The sequence below is a fragment of the Bufo bufo genome, chromosome 2 (assembly GCF_905171765.1).
Source record: "Bufo bufo chromosome 2, aBufBuf1.1, whole genome shotgun sequence".
In the NCBI taxonomy this organism is placed as follows: domain Eukaryota; kingdom Metazoa; phylum Chordata; class Amphibia; order Anura; family Bufonidae; genus Bufo; species Bufo bufo.
Genome location: NC_053390.1, coordinates 112,127,414 through 112,143,479, shown reverse-complemented (window position 1 = coordinate 112,143,479; position 16,066 = coordinate 112,127,414). Strand labels below are relative to the sequence as shown.

General features: G+C 44.7%; 1 long non-coding RNA gene across 1 annotated transcript; it reads left to right on the top strand.

The window, feature by feature from the left end:
• The first annotated feature begins 252 nt into the window (after window positions 1-252).
• LOC120992445 lies at window positions 253-15,393 on the top strand. The gene is made up of 3 exons (XR_005776978.1): window positions 253-430; window positions 8,634-8,639; window positions 15,384-15,393. It is a non-coding gene; the product is annotated as an uncharacterized LOC120992445 (long non-coding RNA).
• The last annotated feature ends 673 nt before the right edge of the window (window positions 15,394-16,066 follow it).

Sequence of the window (16,066 nt, the reverse complement as noted above, 5' to 3'; positions counted from 1 at the left end):
CGCAAATCTGGAGATGCGGAATGGTGCGGAATTAAGCACAGAATGGAACCCTACGGAAGCACTACGGAGTGCTTCCGTGGAGTTTCGTCCCATACTTCTGTTCCACAAAAAGATAGAACATGTCCTATCTTTTTGCAGAATGGCTGGATAGCGGACCCATTCAAGTAGCTGCCCCACGGACTATGCTCGTGCAAAATGCGGGCCGCAGCACGACCACGGGGCGCACACGCCCGCGTGAAAGAGGCCTTATACGACGCCAGGTCTCTAATCTGTCTGTCTCCAGCTGTGGTGGCAGGGCATGCTGGGAGTTGTGATTCCACTTTAGCTGAAGTACATGGGTTGGAGAGCAATGATATACACTAATAAAAATACAACGGGTCCCTATGACTGCATGTACTTGCATAGCCATTTTTCTTTACAATCGAAATACGTTACTTCCAGCCATACATATGCTGTTGTTGTGAGTTTTCTTATAAAAAATCTTTTACTATCCAGGCCTATTTTTTAATTCCTCCTAATTTGTTCCTGCAGGTGTTACTGAAAAAAAACACCCCCAAAATATACAATTTTACCCACATGAGTACTGAATGTGACTTCTCAGGTATTGGCAGCCAAAATTTTCTTGGTGGTCTGTCGCTACCTCAGTTAGAATAGTTGTGACCATCTCCTGCCATACCAGGTGCAATGTCGCAGCCTGTGTCATACTCCGATTCCAGATTTGGCCGTGGTAGAAATGAGTACGGTTTTATACAGCTTTCTAACAAAAACTGTTAAGTTAATATTTAATTTTAATTTAATTTTGTACCTTTTTTTTTATTTAATCATTTTTATTTTCCTGTTTGTACCTCATTACTTGTTTGTACAGTACTTGGCATCTACATCAGAGGCATCTATTGGTTTTGTGGTGTATAAATGACCTGAAAACAATGTGTTGACTACTGTAGCCGGTGCTTGTGTCCTCTTCTCATGTTCGTGAAGAGGTGACATCTTTACGAATAAAGCATCTGTTTCCGTTTTAATAATCCCCTTGTATTTCTTGTATTATCTTGGATCTTATCTTGTATTTCTTGGAACATGAACTAAAAGGTCAGAATTATCTTGTATATAAAATCGTAAGCTATCTTTAAGATACTGGAATAAATGTAACTATTTTTCTAAGTTTTGTTGTTTGCTGTGGTGCCTGTCTTACTTTACCAATAGTGGTGTCTTAAAGAAAGGAACAAAGGATCTAATACACATCAGAAGCACAAAACATATGTAACAGTTAGGACCATAAATCTCATAATGAGGATTAGGGCTGTGGAGTCGGTAAGCCGAAGCTCTGACTCCTGCATTTTATCACACTCCGACTCCTTCATTAATGGCCAATAATTTAGTAATAATTTTACTGTAATAAAGTGGTAACATTGGGCTCTTTCTGACCAACATGTAAGTAATTGGGCTACTTAGAATTTAAAGGGGTATTCCAGTTGTTTAAAGTTATCCCCTAGCCACAGGATAGGGGATAACTATTAGATTGTGTGGGTCCTACCACTGGGACCCCCACTGATCTCGTGATAGGTAGGGGTACCAGTGGTAGGACCCCCGCTGATCTAATAATCCCCTATCCTGTGGCTAGGGGATAACTTCAAACTGGAATTTAAACCATATTTATTGGAATATAATTTCTGAAATTACTGACCTTTTCTAAATTCCTGGAAGTAAATATGTAATGCACTATGCATTTTATAACTGGAAAACATACTTAATACTTGTAAGAAATCTATGAATTTAAAGTGAGAAAAGCTCTATATGGATGTCCTGGAAATGCAGAGAATCATGTGCAAGTGTAAATGGGAAAAAAAGAAACGCAAAAGGTGGAGGTGCTATATTCAGTGCTTGCCTTAAAGGGGTTGCAACTTTTTTCCAATCAGCGTCCCTTCCTTGAAGTTTCATTACAAGAGCTCAGGACCATTCCAGTAAGTGGAACTGATCTTCCATATTGTAGACTACAGTGCCATGGTTTCTGGAGTAAAAATACCCTTTTCTCTAGTCCCAGGCAACAAGAACTATCTACTATATTAAGACAATATTTAGCAGCTGCAGCCCAATTACTAGTGCATCTCAATAAATTAGAATATCATCAAAAACTTATTTCAGTAATTAAATTTTTAAAAACAAAACTCATATTTTATAGATTCATTACACACCAGAGTGATCACAGCTAATGAAAACCCAAAAGTCAGTATCTCAGAAAATGGGAATATTGTAGAAGACCAATTAAAAAAAGTTTTTTAATACAGACATGTTGGCCTACTGAAAGGTATGTCCAGTATATGCACTCAATACTTGGACAGGGCTCCTTTTGCATGAATTACTGCATCAATGCAGCGTGGCATGGAGGTGATCAGCTTGTGGCACTGCTGTGGTGTTATGGAAGCCCAGGTTTCTTTGATAGCAGCTTTCCTGGGCTTCCATAACACTTCAGCAGTGCCATAAGCTGATCGCCTCCATGCCACGCTGCATTGATGCAGTAATTCATGCAAAAGGAGCCCTGACCAAGTATTGAGTGCATATACTGGACATACTTTCGTCTGTGTTGTTACGTCTGGTGTCTCTCATCTCCTATTGACAATATTCCATAGATTCTCTATGGGGTTTTGGTCAGGCGAGTTTGCTGGCCAATCAAGCACAGTGATACCGTGGCTATCATGTGTCTGTCTTCTGGTCTGTGGCTAGTTTACTTCCTCTCTGGTATGATCATCTGCTCCGCTGCAGCCAATGACTGGATTCAATCCACAAGAGATACATCATCGCTGCAGCAGAGTAGATTATATTGCCTATGCCGGGAACAAATTAAACAAGCCACAAACCAAAATATGGACATACGGGAGCTGACACACATGACCAGAACCTACTTACTAGGGAGTAGGTAAGTATGATTCTTTCCATAGTGGAGGCAGACTGCAGGTTCCTGTGAAAAGTTACTCATTCCCAGACAATACTTTCATGATGTCTTCCTGCTCTGTCTACCAGTTCTGAGATGACTGCAGGCATGTCCAGCACAGTTTCAGGCACTGTAACTAAGGCCTTGGAGCAGCATGAAGATAGCTGGTATAAGGGATAGAAAAGGTGAGAACTGATTGTCTATCACCACTAGAACACCCTGCTTATCACGGATTTCGATAAGTAGGGGCCTTCGATTGATAGAACAGTGTTCCTCAACTCCAGTCCTCAGGGCCCACCTGCCGGTCATGTTTTCAGGATTTCCTTAGTATTGGGCAGGTGATATAATTAGTGTCAGTTCATCAGGATTTACCACAGGTATTTATTCTGTGGGATATTCTCAAATCATGATCGGCAGATGGGCCCTGAGGACTGGAGTTGGGGAACACTGTGATAGAACATGAAATATATTTATGATTAACATTTCTAAACTTTTCTAAATTTATATAAAAGTTAATAAATTAATTATATAATATTAATAACTGATATATTTATTTTAAGCTGGAGCCGGAACATTTCCACCGGCTCCAACAAACACTAGCTTTGACTTTGGCTCCACAGCCCTGGTAAGGATGACTAGAAATAAGATGGGTATCAATACCAATAGTGTTCAACATCTGTATTATACATGGCACAGTGTACACCAGATGTTCATTGAATGTCTCTTTAATACATTTCTTGGAAGGTAAGCTCACTTATCAATCTGCACACAATTCAGAGCAGCCCTGCCCCTAATGTAATTTTACTACTCAGCAGAAGAGGTAAGTTCAGAACATGGCAGCACAACTCCCATTACTTGTATAGATCATCAGCATCTGATCGGCAGGGGGTCCGACACCCGGGACCCCCGCCGATCTGCTGTTTGAGAAGGCAGCGGCGCTCCAGCAGCGCCGCGGCCTTCTCACTGTTTACCGCAGGCCCAGTGACATCACGACTAGTATCACTGGCCTGGGCGCGGATAAGCTCCGTTCCCTTGAATGGAGCTTAGCCCCGCCCAGGCCAGTGATACTAGTCATGACGTCACTGGGCCTGCGGTAAACAGTGAGAACGCCGCGGCGCAGAGTCGGACCCCCGCCGATCAGATGCTGATAATCTATCCAGAGGATAGATCATCAGTTTAATCAAAGTGCAGAGCCCCTTTAACAAGAATACTATAAAAGAGAAACCATAAATAAAGACACAGACACTTCTATGTGTGGATAAAATTTGCCGAGATGTTTATTTAGGGTTAAATAAAAAATTAATAAAAACCTGAATAAAATATAATAAAATATATATAATTTAATAAATAACTAGTTAAAACCAACATACCATACTGCAGTCATAAAACAAGTCCACCCAGCAAAAGCTGGGCGACAACACCCCTACAACAAACATCGCGACTGAACAGGGGGAGGGTGGGCCGGGCACAGTATTTAGAGATGAGCGAATTGAATCCCACGAAGTGGAATTCGATCCGAATTTCAGGATAAATTCAATTCGCATAGAAGCCAAATTTCTTCGTGCTTCGTGTCAGCGAATCGATTAACCTGAAATAGTATAAAAAACTAAAAAATTCAAACTTACCTCCTCCATTTGCTTGTGACGGGCCGCCAGCCTCCATCTTGCTTGAAGATCTCATACGAAATCCCTTGTGGCGCGAGATTACATCATCACGCCGGCTGGTGTGATGACGTAATCTTGCGCCGCACAGGATTTCGGCCGAGATCTTCAAACAAGATAGTGGTGGCCGGCCCGTCGTGAGCAAATGGAGGCGGTAAGTTTCATAAAAAAAAATGTATTGTTAATTTTACATTTAGATGCCGCGATCATGTACAATGACGGGGGCGGCATTATATCGCAGCTCCCTGTCATTGCACCTGCTACTTACAAAAAATTGGGCTTCGTGACAAAGTAATTCATCATGAAGCAAATATTTTTGTGAAATTCGGCAAATCAGCCGAATCGAACTTTTAAGAAATTCACTCATCTCTAACAGTATTATAACTCTTCTGCGCCCCAACTGACACGAAACACCAGATAACCGGGTTTAAATAGAGGAATCCTTCCCGCCATTGTTAGATGACAACACATCACAGCTGTCAGATTTTTCCGCTCTGGTTCAAACATCCAATTAAATCCCCTAGCAACCAGGGGCAGATTAGGACAACAGGCTCCTACTTCAGTACAGCTGACCTCAAGTTGACACATCTCCTCAGTTTCCATTACCTGCAATAAATGACTCCACATACATATATGAGAATGGGGATGAGGGGGGGGAGAAATAGCGAGAAACCCGAAAAATGTACAACCATATACATATAGTTCTGAAACCACTAAAAATAGCTTATAGGGAGTGTGCCGCCATGTGTCCCCACGAGCAAAAGCTCTGAGCGGGCCCTGATATTCATGCAAAATTAAAGAAAACACATAGGGGGTCATTTATTAAGACTGGAGTTTTAGACGCCGGTCTTCATAAGCCTCTGTACTGGCCGCAGATCTGCTAAAGTTATGTAGAGGTGCCAGCATATCCAGCGCCGGTCTAAATGTAAGCCAGCTTCCTAGATGGTTGTGAAAAAAAATAGATGTGTCCTTTATTTTATTTTTGAGACTGGCGGTACTTGACTAGATTATTTTGGTGATAATTATCATCATTTTATAGTTCACAGTAAATGCTGGTAATGAGTTCTTCTCAGTCTATTGAGCTATAGACATAATTACTTCTTATCTTCATCATTCATTATAGTTTTCCAAAATGTTGGTTGCCTGTGATTTTAGGATAAGTTGTCTAGAAAAAAGAAAAATTCTGGTTGGAATCCCTATCTGGATGGTTTTGGTAAAGGAGGCCTATGTATGTCTCAGAAGTTATCTACCTTGACCAGAGTTATCACTTATCAGATAAGCATCACATAGTAATCTACACTACTAATGATTGGTTAATTTAGGCAAAAGCCACATATATTTGCTTTAGTTTTCATAAAGAGGCTTCCATAAAGAAAAGGTATTTCGCTACAGTCAGGCTAGCCCTCAAGTATCCACAGTATTTAACTCTACCATTACTTTTTCTATTACACTTTTTGTAGTTAGGGGGCATTCCTGGTTGTGGCTTTAAAAATGAAAGCAAGACTAAAACCTCACTGTGTGCATAAGGCCTGGTTATTCTTAGGGGCTTCATGGCAGCATATTGACTAAGTGGGTGTATCAGAGTCAGAACCCGAAGTGCGGTTTACAATGAGGCTCCAAACACTGGTGGTGGCCCTGAACAGATCTCACAAATGGAAAGCCAAAACGCGAGTGTGAAAGTAGCCTTAAAGGGAACCTGTCATCAACTTTATGCTGACCTCACTGAGGGCAGTGTAAATTAGTGACAGAAATGCAGATTTCAGCGGTGTGTCACTAATGAGCTAAAAGTAAGTGGTTGCTGAGAACCAACATCATAATCATTGCAGCCCAGACCTTGAGAAGAGTCACATCTACCTGAGAAGAGTCCTGATTATTCATAATCTCCTGCTCTATCACCCATGATTGGCAGTTCTCTCCTAGAGAGAAAGGAAGAAAACTAGGTAGAAGCCTGTCAGTCATCAGCAGGTGGGCGGGAGAGCAGGAATTCATGATAACCAGGACTCTTCTCAGGTGGCCGGGACTCTTTTCCAGGCTCAGTCTGCAATGATTGTAATGTTGGTTCTCGGCAACCACTTACTTTGAAATCAACTCACCTGTCTCTACTTTATTCTGCCGTTAGTATGGTCAGCATAAGGCCTCATGCACGTGGCCGTTGTTTTGGTCCGCATCCAAGCCGCAGTTTTTGCGGCTCGGATGCAGACCCATTCACTTAATTGGGGCCGCAAAAGATGTGGACAGCATTCCGTGTGCTGTCCGCATCCGTTGCTCTGTTCTGTGGCCCCGCAAAAAAAAATATAACATGTCCTATTCTTGTCCGTTTTGCGGACAAGAATAGGCATTTCTACAAGGGGCTGCCCATTCCGCAAATTGCAGAAGGCACACGGGCGGCTCCCGTTTTTTGCGGTTCCGCAATTTGCGGACCGCAAAAAACGGATCGGTTGTGTGCATGAGGCCTAAAGTTGATGACAAGTGGCGCTTATTATTAGGTTTAGTGGCCAGTGTGAAAACGATAGGATTTTATCGGTTTTGTTTAGATATAGATAATGATATGAAAAATTTAAATAACAATCATAAAATCATTAAAAATATTATTAAAAACATAATGTAAACAACAGGTCATTTCCTGATGACACATTTCCTTTAAATGTCTCTTTAATACATTTCTTGGAAGCTCACTTCTCAGTCTGCAGACAATTCAGAGCAGCCCTGCCCCAATGTAATTTTACTTCTCAGCAGAAGAGGTAAGTTCAGTTCATTCATTCATTCATGCACGATTGAAGAAAACAAATACAGGTGCCCCTCAATAAATTAGAATATCATCGACAAGTACAGTAATTCAATTCAATATTATGTAGATTTATTTCACACAGTTATATTTCAAGTGTTTATTTTTATTTTTTAAGTATTGATGATTATGGCTTACAGCTAATGAAAATCCAAAAGTCAGGATCTAAGAAAATTTGAATATTGTGAAAAAGTTCAACATTGTAGACTCTTGGTGTCACACTCTAATCAGCTAATCATCACAAAACACCTGCAAAGGTTTCTGAAGCCTTTGAATGGTTTAGGCCTCTTTCACACTTGCGCTGTCCGGATCCGTCGTGTACTCCATTTGCCGGAGGTGCCCGCCGGATCCGTAACACCGCAATTGAACTGAAAGCATTTGAGGACGGATCCGTCTTCAAAATGCGTTCAGTGTTACTATGGCAGCCAGGGCGCTATTAAAGTCCTGGCTGCCATAGTAGTAGTGGGGAGCGGGGGAGCAGTATACTTACCATCCGTGCGGCTCCCGGGGAGCTCCAGAATGATGTCAGAGCGCCCCATGCGCATGGATGATGTGATCCATGCGATCCCCTCATCCATGCGCGTGGGGCGCCCTGACATCACTCTGAAGCGCCCCGGGAGCCGCACGGACGGTAAGTATACTGCTCCCCCGCTCCCCACTACACTTTACCATGGCAAACAGGACTTTAGCGTCCTGGCAGCCATGGTAACCATTCAGAAAAAGCTAAACGTCGGATCCGGTAATGCGCTGAAACGACGTTTAGCTTAAGGCCGGATCCGGATTAATGCCTTTCAATGGGCATTAATTCCGGATCCGGCCTTGCGGCAAGTGTTCAGGATTTTTGACCGGAGCAAAAAGCGCAGCATGCTGCGGTATTTTCTCCGGCCAAAAAAACGTTCTGGTCGGGAACTGAAGACATCCTGAACGGATTTCTCTCCATTCAGAATGCATTGGGATAATCCTGATCAGGATTCTTCCGGCATAGAGCCCCGATGATGGAACTCTATGCCGGAACACAACAACGCAAGTGTGAAAGAGCCCTTAGTGGGCTAGTAGGCTGTCCAGGCATACTGGGAGTTGTAATTTTGCAACAGCTGGAGAGCCACAGGTTGGGCATCCCTGGACTATACAATCCTGAGAAGGCTGCTGAATTAGGCTCCTATCACACAAGCAAGTTTTATGCACGGATGCAATGAGCAGTGATGGCCAGTTCCCCCGCGAACACATGCGGGCTGCCATCTTTTCTCACAAGTCTGGTGAGGCACAGGTAAGGGCTTACCTGTGCCTCGCCGGGCTTGTGAGAAAAGATGGCAGCCCGAATGTGTTCGTGGACGAACAATGCAAACTGGCCATCACTGGCAATGAGTGACGTTAACGCATAACACCCGCACTGAATCCTGACCCATTCATTCCAATGGGTCTGTGCACATGAGCGTTGTTTTTCACGCATCATTTCTGCATTGCATGAGAAGCGCAGCATGTCTATATTCTGCATTTTTCACGCAGCCCTGGTCCCATAGAAGTAAATGGGGCGTCAGTGAAAAACACATTGCATCCGGATGTAATGCGTTTTTCACTGATGGTTACTAGGAGATGTTGTTTGTAAATCTTCATTTTTTTTTTACGTGAGTGAAAAACGCATCAAAACTGATTGCACCCGCACGGAAAAAACTGAAACACCGAACGCAATTACAGACAAAACTGACTGAACTTGCTTGTGAAATGGTGCGAGTTTCACTGAACACTTCCTGACACAATCCATATAGTTTGTGTGAAAGAGGCCGTAAGGTGCACAAGCAACAGGGATAACCCCAGCCTAGAAGGAATTGTCAAGAAAAGGCCATTCAGGAATTTGGGTGAGATTCACATAGAGTGGAGTCTGTGCTTTAAGAGCCACCACACACGTGTATCCAGGTCATAGGCTACAACTGTTGCATTCCGTGTGGATTGGGTGGGTTTGGCATCCTAAACCCCAGCTGTATAATAGCATGCTGGTGTTGTGGTGACCCCCAAAATAGGTGACGGGTTCCCTTTAGCAAAACATTAAAACCTAGCAAACAGGGCCGGCGCCACCAGTAAGGCGATCTAGGCAGTCGCCTAGGGCGCCATTTAGCAGGGGGCGCCCGTTGCGGTTTAAAAATAACCCAAAAAACGTTGGTTATATAAGATCGGGCGGCCGGCCGGCGGCGCCCCTCATGCTGCGCCGGCTGAGCGGCTGAGACTGAGCGCTTGTCGCTCTAAAGAATCTCCGGCCGCCGGCTCAGTGCTGCGCAGCCTGCCTGCGCCTGCTGTCTCTGTGTCTGCTCTGTACTGTTGTTAATGTAGCGTGGCCGAGCTCTGTTTGGTCCGCGGTACAGGAGCTTTTGTTTCCTGTACCCAGCCGGACTGACAGGAAGTGCTCACTTTATGTGCACTTCCTGTCAGTCCGGCCGGGTACTGAAACAAAAGCTCCTGTACTACCGCGGACCGAACAGAGCTCGGCCAAGCTACACTAGAGGTGGGGGGGGGGGAGTAAATGAGAGTGACAAGGGGGGGAGTAAATGAGAGTGACAAGGGGGGGAGTAAATGAGAGTGACAAGGGGGAGGAAAGTAAATGAGAGTGACAAGGGGGGGAGTAAATGAGAGTGACAAGGGGGGGAGTAAATGAGAGTGACAAAGGGGGGAGTAAATGAGAGTGACAAGGGGGGGGAAGTAAATGAGAGTGACAAGGGGGGGGGGAAGGAAATGAGAGTGACAAGGGGGGGAAGGAAATGAGAGTGACAAGGGGGGGAAGGAAATGAGAGTGACAAGGGGGGGAGGAAATGAGAGTGACAAGGGAGAGGGGGGAGAAAATGAGAGTGACAAGGGAGGGGGAGGAAATGAGAGTGACGAGGGGGGGGGGAAATGAGAGTGACGAGGGGGGGAATGAGAGTGACGAGGGGGGGGAAATGAGAGTGACGAGGGGGGGGAAATGAGAGTGACAAGGGGGGAGGAAATGAGAGTGACAAGGGAGGGGGGAGGAAATGAGAGTGACGAGGGGGGGAAATAAGAGTGACGAGGGGGGGGGATGAGAGTGACAAGGGAGGTGGGGATGAGAGTGACAAGGGAGGGGGGAAGTGAGTGACAAGGGAGGGAGGGGGGAGAGAGTGACAATGGAGGGGGGGAAGAGAGTGACAAGGGAGGCGGGGAGAGAGTGACAAGGGAGGGAGGGGGGAAGAGAGTGACAAGGGAGGGAGGGGGGAGAGAGAGTGACAAGGGAGGGAGGGGGGGAAGAGAGTGACAAGGGAGGGGGGGGAGAAGAGAGTGACAAGGGAGGGAGGGGGGAGAAGAGAGTGACAAGGGAGTCCCCAGAGCCAGACTGCAGCCAGAGACCAGATCATTTCATTGTCCTGGTGGTAAGTAGAGAATGCAATATGTTTATTATTTAATTGTTTAGTTATTACTACATTGGAAACTAATTTACCTCACATTTAGGGTCCATTCACAAATTCCGTTCCGCAAAAAAAGACAGCTACAAGAAGCTTGATTAACCCTAAGGGAAACAGCAGTTCTTTTAATTTAAAAGCTGAGAAAGGGGTGGAACATATGTGATGTCATGATATGGGCAGATCATCTGATAGGGGGGGGGGGGTGGCAATTTTTATCTTGCCTAGGGCGGCAAAAAAATCCTTGCACCGGCCCTGCTGGCAAATCTTTTCAAAGAAAGGATTTCATCAATTTTTGCTCTAGTTTTCATACAGAAGCCTCTATAAGAAAAGGGTATTTGAATATGGTCAGACTAGCCTTCAAGTATCTTTAGGGTTTAAAGGGGGTTTCCAAGTGCTTTTTAGGGATGACAATGGAGGGGGGGAAGAGAGTGACAAGGGAGGGAGGGGGGGGAGAGAGGGACAAGGGAGGGAGGGGGGGAGAGAGGGACAAGGGAGGGAGGGGGGGAAGAGAGTGACAAGAGAGGGAGGGGGGTGAGAGAGTGACAAGGGAGGGAGGGGGGGAAGAGAGTGACAAGTGAGGGGGGGAGAAGAGAGTGACAAGGGAGGGAGGGGGGGGGAGAAGAGAGTGACAAGGGAGGGAGGGGGGAGAAGAGAGTGACAAGGGAGTCCCCAGAGCCAGACCAAGAGCCAGACTGCAGCCAGAGACCAGATAATTTTATTGTCCTGGTGGTAAGTAGACAATGCAATATGTTTATTATTTAATTGTTTAGTTATTACTACATTGGAAACTAATTTACCTCACATTTAGGGTCCATTCACACATCCGTGTGTGTTTTGCGGATCCACAAAACACGGACAGCGGCAATGTGCGTTACGCATTTTGCGGACCGCACATTGCCGGCACTAAGAGAATATGCCTATTCTTGTCCGCTATTGCGGACAAGAATAGGACATGTTCTATTTTTTTCAGGATCGTAATTGCGGATCCGGGTCCGCAATTCCGGATCGGGGCCGCACGTTGTGTGGCCCCATAGAAATGTATGGGTCCGCAATTCCGTTCCGCAAAAAGAGACAGCTACAAGAAGCTTGATTAACCCTAAGGGAAACAGCAGTTCTTTTAATTTAAAAGCTGAGAAAGGGGTGGAACATATGTGATGTCATGATATGGGCAGATCATCTGATAAGGGGGGGGGGGGGCGGCAATTTTTATCTTGCCTAGGCCGGCAAAAAAATCCTTGCACCGGCCCTGCTGGCAAATCTTTTCAAAGAAAGGATTTCATCAATTTTTGCTCTAGTTTTCATACAGAAACCTCTATAAGAAAAGGGTATTTGAATATGGTCAGGCTAGCCTTCAAGTATCTTTAGGGTTTAAAGGGGGTTTCCAAGTGCTTTTTAGGGATGACAAGGGAGGGGGGGGGGGAAGAGAGTGACAAGGGAGGGAGGGGGGTGAGAGAGTGACAAGGGAGGGAGGGGGGAAGAGAGTGACAAGGGTGGGGGGGGAAGAAAGTGACAAGGGAGGGAGGGGGGGAGAAGAGAGTGACAAGGGAGGGAGGGGGGAGAAGAGAGTGACAAGGGAGGGAGGGGGGAGAAGAGAGTGACAAGGGATTCCCCAGAGCCAAACCAAGAGCCAGACTGCAGCCAGAGACCAGATCATTTTATTGTCCTGGTGGTAAGTAGACAATGCAATATGTTTATTATTTAATTGTTTAGTTATTACTACATTGGAAACTAATTTACCTCACATTTAGGGTCCATTCACACATCCGTGTGTGTTTTGCGGATCCACAAAACACGGACAGCGGCAATGTGCGTTACGCATTTTGCGGACCGCACATTGCCGGCACTAAGAGAATATGCCTATTCTTGTCCGCTATTGCGGACAAGAATAGGACATGTTCTATTTTTTTCAGGATCGGAATTGCGGATCCGGGTCCGCAATTCCGGATCGGGGCCGCACGTTGTGTGGCCCTATAGAAATGTATGGGTCCGCAATTCCGTTCCGCAAAAAGAGACAGCTACAAGAAGCTTGATTAACCCTAAGGGAAACAGCAGTTCTTTTAATTTAAAAGCTGAGAAAGGGGTGGAACATATGTGATGTCATGATATGGGCAGATCATCTGATAAAGGGGGGGGGGCGGCAATTTTTATCTTGCCTAGGGCGGCAAAAAAATCCTTGCACCGGCCCTGCTGGCAAATCTTTTCAAAGAAAGGATTTCATCAATTTTTGCTCTAGTTTTCATACAGAAGCCTCTATAAGAAAAGGGTATTTGAATATGGTCAGACTAACCTTCAAGTATCTTTAGGGTTTAAAGGGGGTTTCCAAGTGCTTTTTAGGGATGACCTATCCTCTGGTACCGTGCTGTGCTTAGTAAGTAATAAGAAGGCTGCAGCAGTGCTAATTAGAAAACCCCTTTAACTCTACCATTACCTTTTCTGTTGCACTTATTTTTTGTATTCAGGGGACATTCCTGGTTGTGGCTTTAAAAACCAAAGAAAAATACAGACTAAAACCTCACTGTGTGCATAAGGCCTGGTTATTGTTCTGCTGGGGCTTCATGGCAGCACCTAAATCGTGGTTCCCAGTGGGGCTCCAGGTGTTAAGACCTTTTCCTACAAATAAGGCCGAGTTCACATGAACGTGTGTGACCCGTGCCCGTGCTGCGGCCCGCAAATTGCGGGCCGCAATGCACGATCGCCGGCCGTAGGTCAGCCGCATCGGATCCGCCTGTTCCGCAAAAAGATGGGACATGTTCTATCTTTTTGCGGAACGGAAGTACGGGACGCAACCCCACGGAAGCACTCCGTAGTGCTTCCGAGGGGTCCCATTCCGTGCGGCCGTTCCGCAATTCCGGATTTGCCGACCCATTGAAGTGAATGGGTCCGCATCCGTAATGCGGAATGCACAGGGAACTGTGGCCGTGTATTGCGGCGCGCAATTTGCGGGCCGCAATACGGCCACGGATCACACACGCTCGTGTGAACTAGGCCTAAGAATTACTAGAAATAATATGGGTGTCAATACCGATAGTGTTAAACATCTGTATTAGACATGGCACAGTGTACACCAGTTAATCCAATCTGCACACAGTTCAGAGCAACCAATCACAAAACAGCTTACATTTTCCAAGAGCATCATATAAAATGAAAGCTGTGCTGTGACTGGTTGCTATGGGCAAGGTTTGCTTTTAGCCAGTTTCATAAATCTTCCCCATTAAACTGTGCAGCTTTCATTTCCTAAACTATGTCCAGCAATCCACATATTTTTGCTGGTATTTGGATATGGTCAGGCTAGCCCTCAAGCATCTTCAGGGGTTATCTCTACCATTCATTTTTCTATAACTTTTTTTTCAGCATTAGGGGACAGAATCTTGCATATTGACTAAGTGGGTGTATCAGAGTCAGGACCCAAGGTGCGGTTTACAATGAGGCTCCAAAAACTGATGGCGGCACAGTAGTAGTAAAGACCTTTTCCCACCAATAAGAATTTCTAGAAATAATATGGGTGTCAATACCAATAGTGTTGAATAGTAAAGTATAGAGAATAAACGTGACTTAAAAAATACCTTTAATGATTAAGTAATGGATATTGGTACGGCGGTACCTGATAACTAATAATAAGTGATGTAATCCTCCAGAGGAGAAAAAATGGAATGGCAACGGGAAAAAGATAAATCAAAAAGAGGATGATCAGGGGACCACAGGGGATACTCACCCTGTCAAGCCCTAGTCTATCCTCAACCCAGGGTTGCCCCCTAGTGGTGGAGGTTCCCTGTCCCCGTGCCTACTCCTAGAGTATCCCTGTAAAAACCCTATAGATATGGGATATAACAAATACCAAAAAGATAGAGAATCAGCAAAAATAGTGATATATAATTAGACATGGCACAGTGTACACCAATTGTTCCTTAAATGTCTCTTTTTCTTGGAAGGTAAGCTCACTTCTCAGTCTGCAGACAATTCAGAGCAGCCCTGCCCCAATGTAATTTTACTTCTCAGCAGAAGAGGTAAGTTCAGTTCATTCATGCAAAATTAAAGAAAACATATAATTGGGCTGCAGCTAATAGATATTCTCTAGATATAGTAGATAGGTTTTGTTGTCTGGGACTAGAGTAAAGGGTCTTTTTACTCCAGAAACGGTACCACTGTAGTCCTGTTTCTGGGTAAAAGGCAAACATTTTGTTATATTCCTGTACAACCCCTGAAAACAAGACTGTACGCTGGTTAAGGGTTAATTCACACGTCCATGTATTTTGCGAATCCGCAAAACACGGACATCGGCAATGTGCATTCCGCATTTTGCGGACCGCACATCGCCGGCACTCTCATAGAAAATGCCTTTTCTTGTCCGCTATTGCGGACAAGAATAGGACATGTTCTATTTTTTTGCAGAACGCAAATGCGGATGCGGACAGCACATTCCAGCCCCATTGAAAATGAATGGGTCCGCAGCACCTGTTCCGCAAAATTACGAAACGGATGCGGACCCATTTTGCTGACGTGTGAATGGACCCTAAGGGCTCATGCACATGAACGTATTTTCTTTCCGTGTCTGTTCAGTTTTTTTTGTGGAACCATTTACTTCAATGGGTCGACAAAAAAAACAGAAGTTACTCCGTGTGCATTCCGTTTCTGTATGTCCGTATTTCCGTTCCGCAATAAAATAGAACATGTCCTATTATTGTCCGCATTACGGACAAGGATAGGACTGTTCTATGAAGGGCCAGCTGTTCCGTTCCGCAAAATACGGAATGCACACGGATGTCATCCTTTTTTTTTGCGGACCGCAAAATAAGGTGGACATACAAGGACTAATGCAGTGTTCAGGCAGAAAGTCAAGGTGCACATGGTGGCAATAGCACTTCTAAAAATAAGACATACCTGACATCTGAAGAAGAGCAGTGTGACATGTTGGAAACACTTTACATGTACATTTTCCTTTCTGAAAGGATTAAGATTGTATTCCTGTATCACTAGTGGGTCTGGATGGATTTTTTTTTTTGCCAAACACCGTTATCTATAAGGTGGTAAAAAAGTGAGTAAATGGTAAACTGTCAACTGGCAGGAAGTGAAAGGACTTTTCTTCACTCTCACTTCAGTCTGGCAATCATTTGACATATGTTCGACCCTCCCATTTCTTTTCACTCACTTTCCACACTTGAGGAAAACCAGTGATGAAACATCCTAGAATTGCCTATGACATCAGTTGTGATGTTAGTTTCTTGAGCTGTTTAGAGAAATTTTGCATGTAACCTACAGATAGACAGATGCACTAATCAATTTGGACAGG